Below are 18594 nucleotides of genomic sequence, written 5' to 3'. Positions count from 1 at the left end.
AGAGCAGAAATCAATGAAATTGTAAACAGTAAATAATTGAAAACAAAAGGTGATTCTTTGAAAAGATTAGTACAATTGTTAAGCCTCTGTCCAGGCTAAGAAAAAAAAGAAAGATACAAATTACTTGTATGTGTAATGAAAGACTGGTCATTACTAGAGATCTCTTAAACATGAAATGTATAGTATGTTATTATAGCAAAATAATGGAACACTATGAATAAATTTATAGCCAGAAACTTGAAAGCTTAGATGAAATAAACCAAATCCTTGAAAGACACAAACTACCAAAACTCACACAAGAAGCAATTGATAACCTATACAGTCCTTTACCTAATAAAGAAATTGAATCATTAATTGATGATCTTCTGAAGAAATAAAGCAATGGGTTCAGATGGTTTCACTGAATAAGTCTACCAAATATTTAAAGAAGAAATGATAGCAATGTTCCATAGTCTCTTCCAAAAAATAGAAGCAGAGGGAATCCTTTCCAAATCATTCTTTAATGTCCATATTACCCTAAAACCAAAGCTAGGCAAAGATATTATAAGAATTAAAATGTGCAGACCAATATAGGTCATGAATATGGATGTAAAAATTCTCAACATAAAAAAACTGAATTCAACAGTGTCTGAAAATAATTATTCCCCATAACCAAGTGGGACTTATTCCAGGGATTTAAAGCTGGTTTAACATTTGAAAATCAATCAGTATCCACTACATCAAGAGGTTAAAGAAGAAAAATCATTTGATCATATTAATTGATGTAGAAAAAGCATCTGATAGAATCCAACACTCATTCATGATGAAAACTTTCAGTAAACTGGGAATAGAGGGAACAAGACCCAGAAGAAGCTCCTGGCTAAGCAGCCTAAGGCCTGCAGGTCTAAGACCAAGGAATAGTGAGTAGCTCCTGGTCAAGAAGGAGGAAATCAATACTGTCCAAGGAGGAAGAGACTAAGAAATAAAGGTCCTGTTCTCTTGTCTGAATATAGTAGCTTCAGCAACTACATAGATCGTTCAATAAAATAAGCCTTATCTACCTGCAAAAAAAAAAAAAACCTAAACTAAGTAAATCCGAAGTATATATAGACAGCAGTTAATTATAAAGTATTAATTTTGGCTCATTAATTGTATCAAGTGTACGATTGTAAAGTTACATGATAACAATAGGGGAAAATGGCTGAGAAGTATATGGAAACTCCCTGTATTATCTTCCCAAATCTAAAACTTTTCTAAAATGTATTACATGTTTATTTAAAAAAACAGAGAATAGTTAAGAAAGTTGTAATTTATAATAATGTGTAATATAAGTATAAACCTAAAATAGTCAACTTCAATGGCATTAAAATTGGAAATTTAAATTATATATATAAATATATTACATAAATGTAAATATATATGATTATATTCATATATACATAACTGTATTAAATAAGCATATATAGAGAGAAGCAGAGACAAAGAATGTGCTTGTTGATTTTTTAAAATATTTTATTTATTTATTCATGAGAGACACAGAAAGAGAGAGGCAGAGGCACAGGTAGAGGGAGAAGCAGGCTCCCCGCAAGGAGCCTAATGTGGGCCTCCATCTCACCCCAGGACCATGCCTTGAGCCAGAGACAGATGCTCAACTGCTGAGCCACTCAGGTGCCCTGCTTGTTGTTACTTGTTTGGATGTTATTATAGATTTTTTAAAGATTGCACTATTCCCCTGTTATATGCATGCCCCTTGCAATGTTATTTTGCAGCTTCTCCCATTAAATTTGAGTGCGTTATTCCCAACACATAAATCTGGGCTGATCTTGAAGTTGGTTTGAGCTAACAGAGTGTAGGAACAATGTTGAGCTAGTTCTGAACCTAGGCTTCAAGAGACTTTGAATGCTCTGCCGTCTTTCTTGTTATGCTCCCTAACTGCCATGTGACTAGATGCCATATGAATAAACCCAGGCTACCTTGTTGGCTGTTGACAGATAGGATAGGAATGAGGAAAGGGAACATGAAAAAAGGGTAGCCTCTTTGATGCACCTTGTCTTGAACAATGCATAGTTTGTGATCCTTTCTACTGTTCACAATGATGTAATAAAATATTTATTTCCTTAAGGACTCAGTTTGTTGACAGACACCAGGACAATAGGGAGAATGTATACCTAAGAAGTTGGTAGAGGAAAGAAATTGAAAAGTAACATTTAAAATGATATTAACATTTAAATTGATATTGATTTAAGTGAAGGGAAAGGACAGCAGTTCAAGCACAGCCTTTAGATAGTGGAGGAGGGACTTGTTGCAGCAAGCCAAGACACCACACATAAGTAAAGATAGATGTTAGAACTATTTCAGGCATTAGTGGACTGGGGGAAAGACCTGTCAAAATAGGATCCAGAGAAGCAGCTAATTCAGGGTTCTAATACATGAGGACATTCGAACAAAGTATTCTGAAAGTGTGACACATTAGAAGAGTAAGCCCTACACCTTATGTAAAAGTAGATTCCGACACACACCTAAGGACTATAATGTGACTATTTACATTTCTCCTGCATCCTAAAATTCATATTCTAAATAGCTCATTAAGCTAAGATGATGTCTTACTATGGAAGACCACACACACACACACACACACATCCAAACATAGGGATAGTTTTCAGTCTGAGGGTCACAACCTAGTTCCTTCTTACTTATCTAGGTAGAGCTAGCCAATGAGAGAAATGATGAGAGCCAAACAGAACTTTTCCCTGAAGCAGTGATTATTTTGTAGTTAGGAAATGGAATAGAAGCCTGTTCTAATATTCTTACTTAGGGACCCATAATTTGAGCACACACCATTACCAGGATCCATTTTCCTGACTTTATAAGAATATATATTCCACATTATTAAGTTATTGTCTCCTTTATCAGATTTCTAAAATGAGATGACTCAGATGTTATGGGCATAACAACCTACATAACATCATGTGCCATCATTTGTGTTGTTCTTTTCTTCACAATAGGGACATATTAGCAGCTCCATAACATTTAACCTCCAACTTCTAAAATATTATTGAATAACACATCCCCTCTCACAGAAAATGTGATTTCAAGTATTCATCTGTGGATGTCTCTGTGATTCATTTATTTCCACAGAACCTACACTAAGCCTATCTCCAAATATGTTATATTCTATTCACTAAATCAATAATGTGCCGTAATACCAACGTTTCCATACTTACGGAACAGAAGTTCCTTATGGATTCAACTATTTGATGCTTTCTGATGTTACTCAATATCAGCTGAAACATATTGCCCAAAGCATATAGAAATTTATTAGTAGCAATGTAAACATTTTCTACACACACATCTAATTCATGTGTGATTAATGAGAATGTGCTCCTTAGTCTCCAGCCTCTGGATTTTCTCTTTAATAGTCAAATATAGCAGCTTAATTATAATACTATTTCCTACGTCTCTAAAAGTGTTTGAGTCAACTGGGAAGTGGAAAGCTGATGCTTTTACTGGGTACCTCTTACCCCTCTTTACTATCCTTATTCCTTCATTCTCTACCAAACAACACTGACTGACAAAATCTTTTACATATATCAGGTTTATACTAAAGGTTTGGAGCAATATAGTGGTGTTACAGCACAATGGAACACTTCAATGTTATCATCAAATATCACTGTCCTAAAATTTTACTGGACTTTCCTGGAACTAAGAGTTTCTAGGTGTCTGTATCCCTTCTTTAGGCTACCACCTTTTCAGGTTTCTTTCTACCCCTCTACCAAGACTCATTTCCTTCACTTTCGTGTCCATGTTGGTGTCCTTCTACCCTTTCTTTCAGGCTACCTGCATGAATTTAAAAATATCTCTCATTATCTTAGGTAGCACTATAAAGTTGAATCATTTGGTGCTCTGGGTTCAAACTTTTCAACCAAAAATGCTCAGTAAAGTACATTGTGAGATTTTTTTTTCCTAAAAAAGAAAAATGTGATTCACACAATTGAAGAGATTGTTGATTTTTACCTAGAACGAGCAGCAAAGCAGACACTCTATTTTCTAAATAGCATTTTTCCCATCTGGCTACGTGTATAAAGAAAGCCTTTATGAACCAGAAATTCACAGGTATGTACTATCCTCATCTCATTGTGTGCTACATGTTAGTCCATTTATCTAGCTTGCAATATCTTAAGGAGTTTCACTCTCAGTGTTTAATCTTTCCAATTCCTATGAACATTAACATTCTCAATTCCAGTTGCTCACAAAAGCATCTGTCTTTTGTTCCTGCTGCCCTTAATCATCTACCTCCCGTTCATACCTCTTCTAACACAATTTCTACCTTTCTCCCTTAGGAACTACTTGACTAAGCAGTGATTTAAAATATGATGCTCTTATGTATGAAGAAAAAGTACATTTTAAAAAAGACCAAAAGATGATGCATATAACTTTTAAATGCATAAAATGTTGTACATAATAAAGAGCCAGCACACATGAAAGTCTTGAAAAAGGAAAGAGTTATTTTACCCTTTTGATTAACATTGAGTGGTAGCAGTAATTGTAGTTAAGACAAGGGTTTAAGTCTTGATTCTAACACAAGTCATATGACTTTGGACAAGTTGTTGACTGTTTTGTACATGTGTTGCCTTACATGTCATATGCAGTTGATAATAGAATTAATGCAAAAATTAAATGAGTAATATATGTAAAGAACTTTACTTACTGCCTAAAACATAAATGCTTGATAGCTATTCACTGTCAATGCTTTTTCTATCTAAAAACCTTAATATAAATGCTAAATTAGAGGTGTTCAATAGGCAAAGATGTTTTGTGTTGACAAATAGTAAAATACATATTGATTATGTAGTAAGATGTGTACTTGGTAACTACTACATATCATGACTTATGCTGAAATTCAGCCACCCTGGAGGTTGATACTGAGATAATGGCAGATTTTCAGCAATTTACCTCTCCTAAAATGGTAATGGACAGAAAATATTGAAATGAATAAAATATTCTGTGTCCAATGTATATAGAAAAAAATTTCTCGTGCCACATTGAAGCACAGATTAAGGTAGTTAAGATTCACACTAAAATCTAAATGCTGAACTTTGGATTACTTGAGTAATTTTGGTTTGGAAGACTTGACTTGCCTAACATTACTTCCCCAATGAAGTACGTAAGGCTTCAGACTCCTTGAATGTACTATTCTGAAATACCAGACAAGTTTCACTGATTCTCTATTAAAAATTGAAATCATATTATTGTTTATAGAATATTTCAAGTACTGTGAAATGGGAACAATAGATTAAATGAAAAATCAATGTAATTCTACTATCAAACCCACTCTATATAATCTTTGGAAAGATTAATAATGAAATTTATAGCTCAAAACTAAAAATTTTGAGTCTTTGTTTACTTCAGCACAAAATATTACATCGAGATCCCAATATAGCAAACACTATTTTGACTGTTGATAGTGAATTTTACTGGATGTTTACAGACATTTAAATTAAAAACTGTCAAGGGAGATAAAAGGATGTAGATCTGGAGTCTAAGGGAATTTAATTATATTTAAAGGTCAGGAATAGTGGCAAAAAGTCAATGAATCTAAATAAAGCATAAATGTCTTTGAGAGAATATGCTAATATTTCATATATAGTACTTGTTAGACTGATCATAGCACCTATTCCCAAGAGTTAACTGTTTTCTGTAATATAACTTTAACATGGTAATCCCTGGTTAACTTGCTTTTCAAGTACACAGCCCTGGCTTTAAAAGTGATTGATTTTAATTTGTTGATTATCTGATTATGTTAGATAATGCTTTCTCTCAAAATATGCAATTTGGTTGGGAATCTTGGGTTCACTATTGTCTTTGTTTTCTTTCTGATATATAGTTAAATATTGATGAAATGTTTTTAAAGACAAATGTTTCAGGTATTATAAATTACTCTTTATTACACTTTAATTAGTATACTCCTGGAGATGCTCAGTTATAATAGCTGCTAATATTTCTGAAAGTTAAATTAAGATTCTACACTGTTAGTGAGCAAACTCATTAAAGACATGAAAGGATGACAAGATGAAAAAGGATTTACATTTGTAGAATCTCCTGTAAAATTATTAGAAGTGACAGGTTCCATTTTTTTGATGCTGGAATCCAGGTTGCATGGCTAAACCATAGTGACACTGTGGTTGGATTTTGCATAGCTGAGAACTAATAGGAAATTAATAGAGTGTAATACAGGCCTATTGAATTTGGTATAATGGTGCAACTTTGATGTTTAAGAACAGAAGGCGTAATTTCAATCTTTGTTTAGTGTCTTGGACAGCCAACCTCAGTAGCATCTAAGTATGGTCAGGATTAAAAATGTGATGGATAGTACCACAGCACCTTCTTGACAGCTTTTCTATTCAAACACAAATTTCTGTCACAGCCCCAGAAAGTTCGAAGGAGAATTCAGAGATGAAATATTGTAGCTGCAGCAAGCCCAGCGTGAAGCTATTATGTTTTGAAAGGAAAAATAATTACAAATTGTACATCTCCTAGGCACATATCTGTATTAATAATGAATAGTAATAAATATACTGGAGTATACTAATGAAATGTTATTGAACATTAAAGTTTTGGAAACCATAGCGTTATGAATCTGTCATGAAAATGTCAATTCATATGTCTATTTTCAGATTTCTGTACCTGTTTTAGGCAAATAAATATTTGGGAGAGTTGTGAAAAGCCATGATTTATTCCACCTTTCATAATGTCTCTTCAGTACATTTTTAAAAAGAAATTTGAGGTATTTCTAAGCTGTTTGTAATCTAAATTATCTATACACCCACCCCTCCCGTGAAAATGTTATGTTCCTCTACTAAAATAATTTTGAAAGGCACAAAAGACTATCTTCCTATGAAGTCTGATTTTCATGATGGTATCATAGCATTGTTCTTTCAAGTAATTTTTCTAAAAGCAATTGATAGGATTCCCCTGAAAATAAACATTAAATAAACTTCAGCCTCAAATTCCACTCTCATTTCATAACAAAAATAGATTCTGCAACAACTTCCAATTTTTTTCTATAGTAATATATGTCTTCCCCTATTGTTTCTTTAAGTAACTTTGTTTTTATAACAATAAATCAAAAGATTAGTGTTAAGAATTTTCAGAACCAAGAATGTCAAGTACTATTCTATCTTGTAGAAAGAAACAGACTTCAACTGAAATTATCATAAAATAATTTATAGAATTCTTCTTTTGTGAATCAAGAATAACCTGTACCCCTCCCAAAAAATTGTCTTTGAGTATGGGAACCAAGTATTGCACAAAAGACATTGCATACTGTCAGACCATTGGATTCATCAGGCATTATATTCTATTTCTGATAATATTTTGCAAGAAGCATTTTCATTAGAATGAAATATTTGTCCCTTATGTCAGAATTATCACATAATTAAGATTAATTATCTAATAATATTGAATGTTTATTGTGGTTAATATAGAAATATAAGTCAAGGTATCCAACATCAGCCTAAAATGTTCTCATAGAGATATTTCCCACAAAGATAATAGATACCTTGGGTCTGAAAGAAAATCAGAAAGGGAAATTGAAGACTAAATAATAGGAACTTGTTTTGTCCATTTTTATATACAACTAGTATTGAGAATGCACTATGTGTCATTTGTGGTGTTGGTTCCCAGGGGTGTGCAAAGTATCTATTTATTTATTCAGCATTGAGCATTTATTTATTGAACATCTATATATGCAAGGTCCTATGCTGAAATTTTGAATATGAATATGGCATGGACTTTTGCATAAAAAATCATAGAAAGAATGAGGAAAGTACATGCAGTGTACCTGTAGCTATAATCCAATATGTAATATGGTTAAGTGTCAAGTAAGATATTAATAAAAGTGTTATGGGAGGGTACAAGTGAGAGAGATTAATAAGAGAGCTTTCGCAGAAGATAAGGGCCTGGAAGTATTGCTAGAAGGTGGACAGATGTGCCTCATCCAGTGGGAAGGTCATTGTACCTAGAGGTATAATGTGGGTTAAATCAGAGGCAGGTAAGTTTTCAGCATGTTCATGGGGCAATGAGTATCCAAGTCCTTCAAGTTTAGAAGTGAAGGATACAAATAGGAAAATCCTTGTGGAAAAAATAGGTTGGGAGCATTTTACTTTGATTGTTTTAACTTTTCCTTTCCTTGATGCTTGTTGGTTCTAAGTTTATTTTATTGAAAAATAAATTTCTATTCTTTACAACTAAACAACAATGATTTATTCATTCAGTAAATATCTGTTGCACATTTACTAAGTATAAGATACTGTGCCATGCCCACATTATGAAGCATAAAGAACTTCCTTAATACAGTATACATAGATCAGGCTCCTGTTTCAAGCGCTAACCCAACCATTGTTTTAATCAACATTATTGCAATTCAATAATTATTTGAACACCCAGAATTTGCAACACATTGTAATAGACATAGAGGAGAAAAAAACAAAGGTGACAAAACTTATTTCTCATCCCTTAGGGGTTTAAAACCAAGTACATTTTACATTTATTGAGCCTTTATTATGTTTCACACACTGTACCTAGTATTTACCTTTATCGTCAAAATACGCATGAGTTGGCTACTGTTTTTATATCTATTTTATAGATGAAGAAACTCAGGCAGAAAGGTTTCTCATCTAAAATCTCACAGCTAGTGAATAGAGGAGCTAGGATTTTCATTCATGTCTTTCTGATTGCAGAGACAGTGTTCTTAATGAACAGTATTATACCACATTTCCTGGCATGAGAAAAAAAAAGATGCATGCACAAGTAACTACAATTCAGGAGAAATTGTGACATTAATATCACGATGTCAGCAAAGTACTGTGGAAATTCATCAAAGGAATCTGGGAAAATTTCATGGGGGGGTGGCTTCACTCAAATCAAGCCTGTAATAATAACAGCTACCACTTTCGAACAAGTTCAGTTTGCCAAATACTTGTGAGGTTCTTTATACATAACAAATGACTAGTCACTTTTAGCTGTAGTATATAAATATATTGTATGGGAGGGTAGAAGAGTAGTGGGAGATAAACCTAAAAGCTCATTTACGTTAAGCTGTGACAGGCTTGAAACATCTAAGTTAGAATTTTGCTAGACAATATATATTTGCAGCAGAGTATTAAATAAGTCGCTATACCAATAGACTGGCAAATATTCTCCTGTAATAATTCAAGCAAAGTATAAAGAGTGCCAGAATTAGGTGATAAAATTAGGAATTGAGATGAAGAGAACAATATTAGAGATACTGTGAAAAGAGCATTGACAAGATTTGTTCACAATATCATTTTCCTTAACACTTCTTTTCTAAGATGAGTTACTTCCAGGAAGTAAATTATCTGATGAAAACATGTTTCAGTGGAAAACATCTTCTTCATAAAATATTCATTTTGTCTAATAATATGAATTTATTTTTGTTAAATTTTGGAGTATTTAAGATTGCTTCCTCTAAATGCATTGTCACCTTAAAATATTTATTTAAATTCAAATATGTCTTTCAAATATTAGCTAAAATGTTAAAAATACCATTATAGCAATTACATGGATTGATTCAGTACGAATTCATCCTTCCTTACTTTTATCACAAAGAAGTACTATATCTACCATGTTTCAAAATTCTTTAACGGACTCCACATATCCTCAACTATCTCTTCATTTTTTTCTCCCCTTCATAGAAAATTCCTCAGGATAGTTATATATTCCTGTTTCCTTTCCCCTCAAATTCATGCTTGAGTTCCCTAAAAACAGATTTTTATCCCCATTAATACCCTAAAGCTATTTTTTGAAGCCAACAACTACCTCCAAGTTGCCAAAGACTTTGGCCAATTCTTAGTCTTTATTTTATTAGATCTATTAGTAATATTTGACACAGTTGATCACTGATCCACTTTCTTCACTTTGGTTCCAGCACACAACATTATCCTTATTTTTTTTCTTATCATACCGGCTGCTTTTTCTCAGTATCATTTACTTGATTATCTTACTCTTCTAAACCTCTAAATATTAGAGTTATCTGGGAGTCAACATCATGTGTCCTCTTGCCTCCTCTATTTAGACTGAATTCCTTGATTATTTCCTACAGTTCTATGCTTTTAAATGTCATTTATATTTTGTAAATTTATATAAGTACCCATGTTCAGTCCATTCAACTCCAGGCTCTTATATCCAGTTACCTTTGATATCTAATAGTTATCACAACCGTACACGACGTATAACTGCACTGATGATTTCCACTCCCCCATTCCTAAACTTTGTTAGTCTTGCAATATCCCATATCAAAGTAAACACACTCAATGCTTAGGCCAAAACTTGGTTCCTCTCTTTTTCTCACATCTTTATCATCTAATTTTTGTCAGTTCTATCTTGAAACTGTATCCAAAATTTAAAAACTTCCTATCACTTGCAATATCATGCTGGCCAAAGCCATCATCTTTCACATGCATCACTATATTAGCCTTCTAAATGCTCTCCCTGCTTTTACTCCCTCCCCATTATGGTCTTTGTTAAACACAGTATTTAGAGTTGTGCTTTTAAACCTAAGCCACATTGGGCTGATCTGCTGCTCAATATGCTATAGTGAATTTGTGGTAGCTTTAAAACATTTTGCAAAATCTTTAACACTTCTCTCATCAAGTGGTGAGATGTATGTCCTTCTGACTTTGACTTGGTTTGTGTCTCACTTAACCAATAGATTACTGCAGAAAGATGTTATATGACTTCCAAAGGTAGGTCATGAAAGATTATAGAGCTTTTGCCTATTTACTGGAATACTCTTTTATAGTTCTAAGATGCTATGTAAAAAATCCAGCTGCCCTGAGTTTGCTGTGCTATAAATGACAGTTCTAGCTCAGCCTGGATTTCCACCTATCCCCACAAAGTGACAAATATGTGAGGGAAGCTTTTATGGAGACTCACAACCAGTCTATCTGCCAACTGAATGTCAAGAAGTGATGTTTATCAATACCACAGCCAAGCTTTGCTCGAGTTCCTGACCCAGAAAATCATAAAATACGATTAAATGATTGTTATTTTAAATAACCAAGTTTGAAGATCAATTACGATGTCGATAAATGGAATAGGCTAATCTTATTCAAATTAAAAGTCAAACTCTTCAAACTTAACATTATGAAAAGTATACTCCGTATCAACATCCCTAAGCCTGTTTCTGCAATACAGCTTTCCTAAATAAATTAATAGCAATTCCATTATTTAAGTCTTTTAGACCAGAAGCTAAGAGTTATCCTTGATTCTTTTTTTTCCCTTTCATATTCCACATATGATCTCACAACAATTCTTATTAGCTTTACTTTCATATTATGTTCAGAATATGGCTACTTTTCATCATTTCTACTGCTATCTAGTCCAAGCCAGTCATTTATCATTCATATTCCTGCAATAATGTCTGAACTCAATACAACCCCAAATATTTCAATGTAAATTTTAAATATTAGTATTTATTTTGAAAAAATAATTTTTGACTATAATTTAATTCCTTACCTCAAGAAGCATTGAAATTGTCTTTCTCGTCAGTTGTCATTTATTCCTCTTCCTCAAACATTTGCAGAGCTGATAGTTGTAGGACATGCTCGGCTCTGAGACTGGTCCATGCCTGGGCATCTCCAGATAACACAAAGGCATCTCTTATTTTCCTCTGTTTATCTGCAAAGATAAGCAACTATATTCAGTTTCTAGGGGACTACCTTACACTTGAACAAGAATAACTAATTTGATGAGGGTGATGGTATAAGAGCTCTGTTAAAATATCCTGGTGTAAGCCTTTTCAAATCATACACACACACACACACACACACACACACACACACACGTGCACACACATACATTTTCTCAGAGAATGGTAATTCTGAACTCTACACTTTTCTCCAACTTTGGACTATTTCTATATTAAAATTAGCATTATACTCTATACAGAAAATTGAAATCTATATAGATTGCTTCTTCTGAATAATATCGCATATTTTCTTAGCTGATGTAAAATTTTGCTAAGGGTAAGCAATACTAAATGATACAGATTGAGTACCCAGCTCAATTGGTAGATAAACATGAAATACCCATGATAACTGGAGAGGATGGTACCATTTTCTTTTGTTGTCATACTGGATACTTACTTTCATTTAGTATCCTATTTTCATTTTACTTGAACTATTTTAGAGCACATACAAAAAGAATAAATATTATACACTCATACACACTGAATCTGATCATTTAGCTCATGTAAATCAGACACAGCTGAAAATATTTCACTCTAGCATTTTATAAAGAAATAAAACCAAAATTTAAAATCAGGTATAACTGACATGACAATTTTAAGCCCCACATGATACTTTTATGTGTGTGTTTTGTTTTGTTTTGTTTTGCTCCTATATGAGCAGATTTAGATAAGAGAAAGTCAGGTTGAAGAAAACAATCCTGTAAAGGGGAACAAATGATTTAGAAAATAATTCTTGGCATATGATGGTTCTCCACAATGAGTTAAAGTCAAAATTAGCATTTTGGGGGATGCCTGGGTAGCTCAGTTGGTTAAGTGTCTGCCTTTGGCTCAGGATTCTGGGATTGAGCCCCATTTTTGGCTCCCTGCTCAGCGGGGAGTCTGCTTCTCCAGCTCCCTCTCCCTCTGTCCCTCCTTCTGCTCCTGCTGTCTCTCAAATCAATGAATAAAATCTTTTAAAAGATTAGTATTTTTGTTCACTGAGCTAATTGGGACTGCATTTTAAAAGTCACTCTCAGTGTAATGAAGAATGAGGTCAAGTTGTGCTATGTCTGGGTGACATGCAGCACAATGGAATGTCTAGACTGTAGGGTCCTTAGGTCTCTGAAACTTAGGAACCTTCATTTAAGAGGAATAATTTCTATGTACTTTTGCATTAAGAACAGCTGTATTTTTGCATTTCTAGTGATGTCTGTCCTCAAATAGCATTTTTTTATTCTTCTAAATATGCTGTTGCCCTCTCTCCTTATTTGTTTCTTGCACTATGATTTTTTTCTGCAAACAGGATGTATTTTAAAAGTAAATCGTTTACAGGGAATTGGGAAGAAGGAAGAATGGAGGGTTAACTGCTTACAAAAACCTGTGCCCTTAAGGTTTTATTGTCTGTGAAACTTTTAGATAGAATTATAGGTTTATATTCACTGAGTGACCTAAAAAGAATCAGGTGAATACCAACGGGCTTTGTCCTTAGATTTGTAACTGTAAACGTAAATTCAATTATACATGAAAAATAAAAGAGAAAGACAAGTTTAATCAGATGACTTCACTGAACATCAAAACATATCCTAACTAGACCAATTCAGATCCTCTTACTAAGAAAATTAATATTTGTTATCATTCTATTGGTTTTTGTTTCCAAGGTCAGCATACTTCTAAAGCTGTTATTTTATCTGACTAGCTACTAAGACTATATACTTCAGAGGAGTTTATAATCTGAACCTCTAGATTTCCCATAAACTTGATGACCTGAATGAAAGATTATACATAATCTTTCCTTTAACTATGCTTTTTTTTCCCCCAAATAAGGGTAATTAAGTGAAGAGAAGTACTTCTAAGCATTGAAGAGCACTATGGGTCAAACTACATACAACTTGGAGTAAGACTTAATGAATGCACAGCTAAATTAGAATTACTGCAATTTAAATTCCGAATTATTTATTTTTAAAACCCACTATGTGCTAATGTAATTTCTGCTTAATCTGTCTTATTATTTTTGTAGTGTCTGGTTTTAGTAGAATGTACAACATCATTTATTTAATTATGATTTACTGAGTTCCTACTATGTGTCATATGCTGGACTAGGAATTAGGGAATCAGAGATTATGCAGCCATCTATCTTAACTTCAAAATGTTCATAATTCCAGCTCAATAAAATATGATTAATATTTAATTATTGTGGAGAACACAATTTCATGAATGGGACATACTTATGTATGGATAAAATATATCTTTCTGTAAAGATTCGTGAGAAACTAATTAAATGGTGGTCCCTGGCATGGAAAATTAAGCAGCAGCTGGGGAAAAAATGCTGAAAGAGATTCACTCTTCACTCTACATTTTTTTTATACTTTAGGAATTTTGTATGAACTACATTTAGTATGTATTTAAAGTATGAAATAGCTGTTGTAAAAAATGTAAAAATATATATGCTTGCCCTATTATCCCTGTATGATCATATCAAAATGAGCCTAAGTGGCAGGTAACTTTTAAGGTTTAGGTGACTGAACAACATCCAGGTGGAGAGGACATTAAGTAGGTGGATACATAGGTCACTAACTGAGGAAAAACAGTTCTGGGCTAAAGATATAGAATTAGATCATTGAAACCATGAAAGTGGATAAGATTACTCAGAGTGAGATAAGCTGTGGATCTACAAGAGATGCTATACCAAAAGAAATAAGAGCCGACAAAGAGACCTGAGAATAAGCATGATGAATATGAATATCCGTAAAAACAAGATGAAAACCAGGAGAGTGTGGTAAGAGAGCAATGAAAAATAGTAATGGACAATACTCAAATGTTGAGATCACAAAAGAATTAGAAAGTGTTTATTACATGTAATAACAAGAAAGTTGGAGGATATTTACTAAAGTAGTTTTAGTGGTATCCTTAGGGAAACAAGCACATTGGATTAGCTGGAAAAAATGTGGATATAGTAAGAAGACAAACACTTTTCAAAAGTATAGCTATATAGCCACCCTCTGTGGCTCAGTTGGTTAGGCATCTGCCTTCGGCTCAGGTCATGATCCCAGGGTTCTGGAATTGAGCCTCATGTTGGGCTCCCTGCTGAGTGGGGACCCTGCTTCTACCCTTTCTCCCTGCTCATGCTTGCTCTCCTCTCTCTCTTCTCTCTAAATAAAATCTTTAAAAATAAGTTTAGCTCTATAAAGAAGAAAGATTAGCAAATGGAAGAGAAGTTGGGGTTATTTTTTTAACTGAAACAAATTTTGATCATATTAAAATTTGCTAGAGAATTATGCTTTACGGAAAATGCATTGAAAATAATAAAGATGGGTTTCCGAGGAGGGGCAAGATGGGGGAAGAGTAGGGTCCCCAAATCACCTGTCACCACCAAATTACCTAGATAACCTTCAAATCATCCTGAAAATCTACGAATTCGGCCTGAGATTTAAAGACACAACAGGTGGAATGCTACAGTGAGAAAGAGTTCGCGCTTCTATCAAGGTAGGAAGACGGGGAAAAAGAAATAAAGAAACAAAAGGCCTCCAAGGGGGAGGGGCCCCGCGAGGAGCCGGGCTGAGGCCGGGGCGAGTGTCCCCAGGACAGGAGAGCCCCGTCCCGGAGAAGCAGGAGCTGCACCAACCTTCCCGGGGGAAAGGCGCCCGCAGGGAGTTGGAACAGGACCCAGGAGGGCGGGGATGCCCTCGGGCTCCCTGGGACACTAACAGACACCTGCGCCCCGGGAGAGTGCGCCGAGCTCCCTAAGGGCTGCAGCGCGCACGGCGGGGCCCGGGAGGAGCTCGGAGAGGCTCGGGCGGCGGCTGCGCGGAGGGGGCTGTGCCACCCGGAGGGCGAATCCAACAGCGCAGGCCCGGGAGCACTGGGCGACGGGACACAGCCCAGGATCCTACCTCCCCCGGGACAGGCAGAGGAGACCAGGAGGGCACAGGACAGCAAGGACGCTCCTGCCCCGAGCTGAGCAGATCAGCGGCCCCGCCCCGGAGCCTCCAGGCCCTGCAGACAGAGAGCTCTGTAGTTACTGCAGGAGCTGACTCCAGGGCTCCAGAGCTGGCCCCGCCACTGGGGTTGTTATTCCTGGGGCCTCAAGGGGTAAACAACCCCCACTCAGCCCTGCACCAGGCAGGGGGCAGAGCAGCTCCCCCAAGTGCTAACACTTGAAAATCAGCACAGCAGGCCCCTCCCCCAGAAGACCAACTAGACGGACCAGATCCAGGGGAAGTCAAGGGACTTAAACTATACAGAAACAGAAGATACTCCCCCGTGTTTTTGTTTTGTTTTGTTTTGTTTTCCTTTGCTTTGCTTTTTGATTTCTGTTTGCTTCCCCCACCCCCCTTTTTTCCTTTCTTTCTTTTTCTTTCTCTTTTTCTTCTCTTTTTTTCTTTTTTTCGTCCTTTTTTCTTTTTTCTTTTTCTTTTTTCTTTCCTTCTTTCTCTCCTCTCTTTTTCTCCTTTTCCCAATACAACTTGTTTTTGGCCACTCTACACTGAGCAAAATGACTAGAAGGAAAACCTCACCTCAAAAGAAAGAATCAGAAACAGTCCTCTCTCCCACAGAGTTACAAAATCTGGATTACAATTCAATGTCAGAAAGCCAATTCAGAAGCACTATTATACAGCTACTGGTGGCTCTAGAAAAAAGCATAAAGGACTCAAGAGACTTCATGACTGCAGAATTTAGAGCTAATCAGGCATAAATTAAAAATCAATTGAATGAGATGGAATCCAAACTAGAAGTCCTAACGACGAGGGTTAACGAGGTGGAAGAAGCAGGTGAGTGACATAGAAGACAAGTTGATGGCAAAGAGGGAAACTGAGGGAAAAAGAGACAAACAATTAAAAGACCATGAAGATAGATTAAGGGAAATAAACGACAGCCTGAGGAAGAAAAACCTACGTTTAATTGGGGTTCCTGTGGGCGCCAAAAGGGCCAGAGGGCCAGAATATGTATTTGAACAAATCATAGCTGAAAACTTTCTTAATCTGGGAAGGGAAACAGGCATTTGGAACCAGGAAATAGAGAAATCCCCCCCCCCCACTAAAATCAATAAAAACCGTTGAACACCTAAACATTTAATAGTGAAGCTTGCTAATTCCAAAGATAAAGAGAAGATCCTTAAAGCAGCAAGAGACAAGAAATCCCTGACTTTTATGGGGAGAAGTATTAGGGTAACAGCAGACCTCTCCACAGAGACCTGTCAGGCCAGAAAGGGCTGGCAGGACATATTCAGGGTCCTAAATGAGAAGAACATGCAACCAAGAATTCTTTGTCTAGCAAGGCTCCCATTCAAAATGGAAGGAGAGATAAAGAGCTTCCAAGACAGGCAGGAACTGAAAGAATATGTAACCTCCAAACCAGCTCTGCAAGAAATTTTAAGGGGGACTCTTAAAATCCCCCTTTAAGAAGAAGTTCAGTGGAACAATCCACAAAAACAAGGACTGAATAGATATCATGGTGACACTAAACTCATATCTTTCAATGGTAACTCTGAACGTGAACAGGCTTAATGACCCCATCAAAAGGCGCAGGGTTTCAGACTGGATAAAAAAGCAGGACCCATCTATTTGCTGTCTACAAGAGACTCATTTTAGACAGAAGGACACCTTAAACCTGAAAATAAAAGGCTGGAGAAACATTTACCATTCAAATGGTCCTCAAAAAAAAAGCAGGGGTAGCCATCCTTATATCAGATAAACTAAAATTTACCCCGAAGACTATAGTGAGAGATGAAGAGGGACACTATATCATACTTAAAGGATCTATCCAACAAGAGGACTTAACAATCCTCAATATATATGCCCCGAATGTGGGAGCTGCCAAATATATCAATCAGTTAATAACCAAAGTGAAGAAATACTTTGATAATAATACACTTATACTTGGTGACTTCAATCTAGCTCTTTCTACCCTCGATAGGTCTTCTAAGCACAACATCTCCAAAGAAACGAGAGCTTTAAATGATACGCTGGACCAGATAGATTTCACAGATATCTACAGAACATTACATCCAAACTCAACTGAATACACATTCTTCTCAAATGCACATGGAACTTTCTCCAGAATAGACCACATACTGGGCCACAAATTGGGTCTGAAACAATACCAAAAGATTGGGATCGTCCCCTGCATATTCTCAGACCATAATGCCTTGAAATTAGAACTAAATCACAAGAAGAAGTTTGGAAGGACCTCAAACACGTGGAGGTTAAGGGCCATCCTGCTAAAAGATGAAAGGGTCAACCAGGAAATCAAGGAAGAATTAAAAAGATTCATGGAAATTAATGAGAATGAAGATACAACCATTCAAAATCTTTGGGATGCAGCAAAAGCAGTTCTGAGGGGGAAATACATCGCAATACAAGCATCCATTCAAAAACTGGAAAGAACTCAAATACAAAAGCGAACCTTACACATAAAGGAGCTAGAGAAAAAACAGCAAATAGATCCTACACCCAGCAGAAGAAGAGAGTTAATTAAGATTCGATCAGAACTCAACGAAATCGAGACCAGAAGAAAGGTGGAACAGATCAACAGAACCAGGAGTTGGTTCTTTGAAAGAATTAATAAGATAGATAAACCATTAGCCAACCTTATTAAAAAGAAGTGAGAGAAGACTCAAATTAATAAAATCATGAATGAGAAAGTAGAGATCACTACCAACACCAAGGAAATACAAAAGATTTTAAAAGCATATTATGAACAGCTCTATGCCAATAAATTAGGCAATCTAGAAGAAATGGACGCATTCCAGGAAAGGCACAAACTACCAAAACTGGAACAGGAAGAATTAGAAAACCTGAACAGGCCAATAACCAGGGAGGAAATTGAAGCAGTCATCAAAAACCTCCCAAGACACAAAAGTCCAGGGCCAG

This window comes from Nyctereutes procyonoides, unplaced genomic scaffold (assembly GCF_905146905.1).
Source record: "Nyctereutes procyonoides isolate TBG_1078 unplaced genomic scaffold, NYPRO_anot_genome, whole genome shotgun sequence".
In the NCBI taxonomy this organism is placed as follows: Eukaryota; Metazoa; Chordata; class Mammalia; order Carnivora; family Canidae; genus Nyctereutes; species Nyctereutes procyonoides.
The sequence above is the reverse complement of the archived record's forward strand: the minus strand, read 5'-3'. Positions refer to the sequence as shown.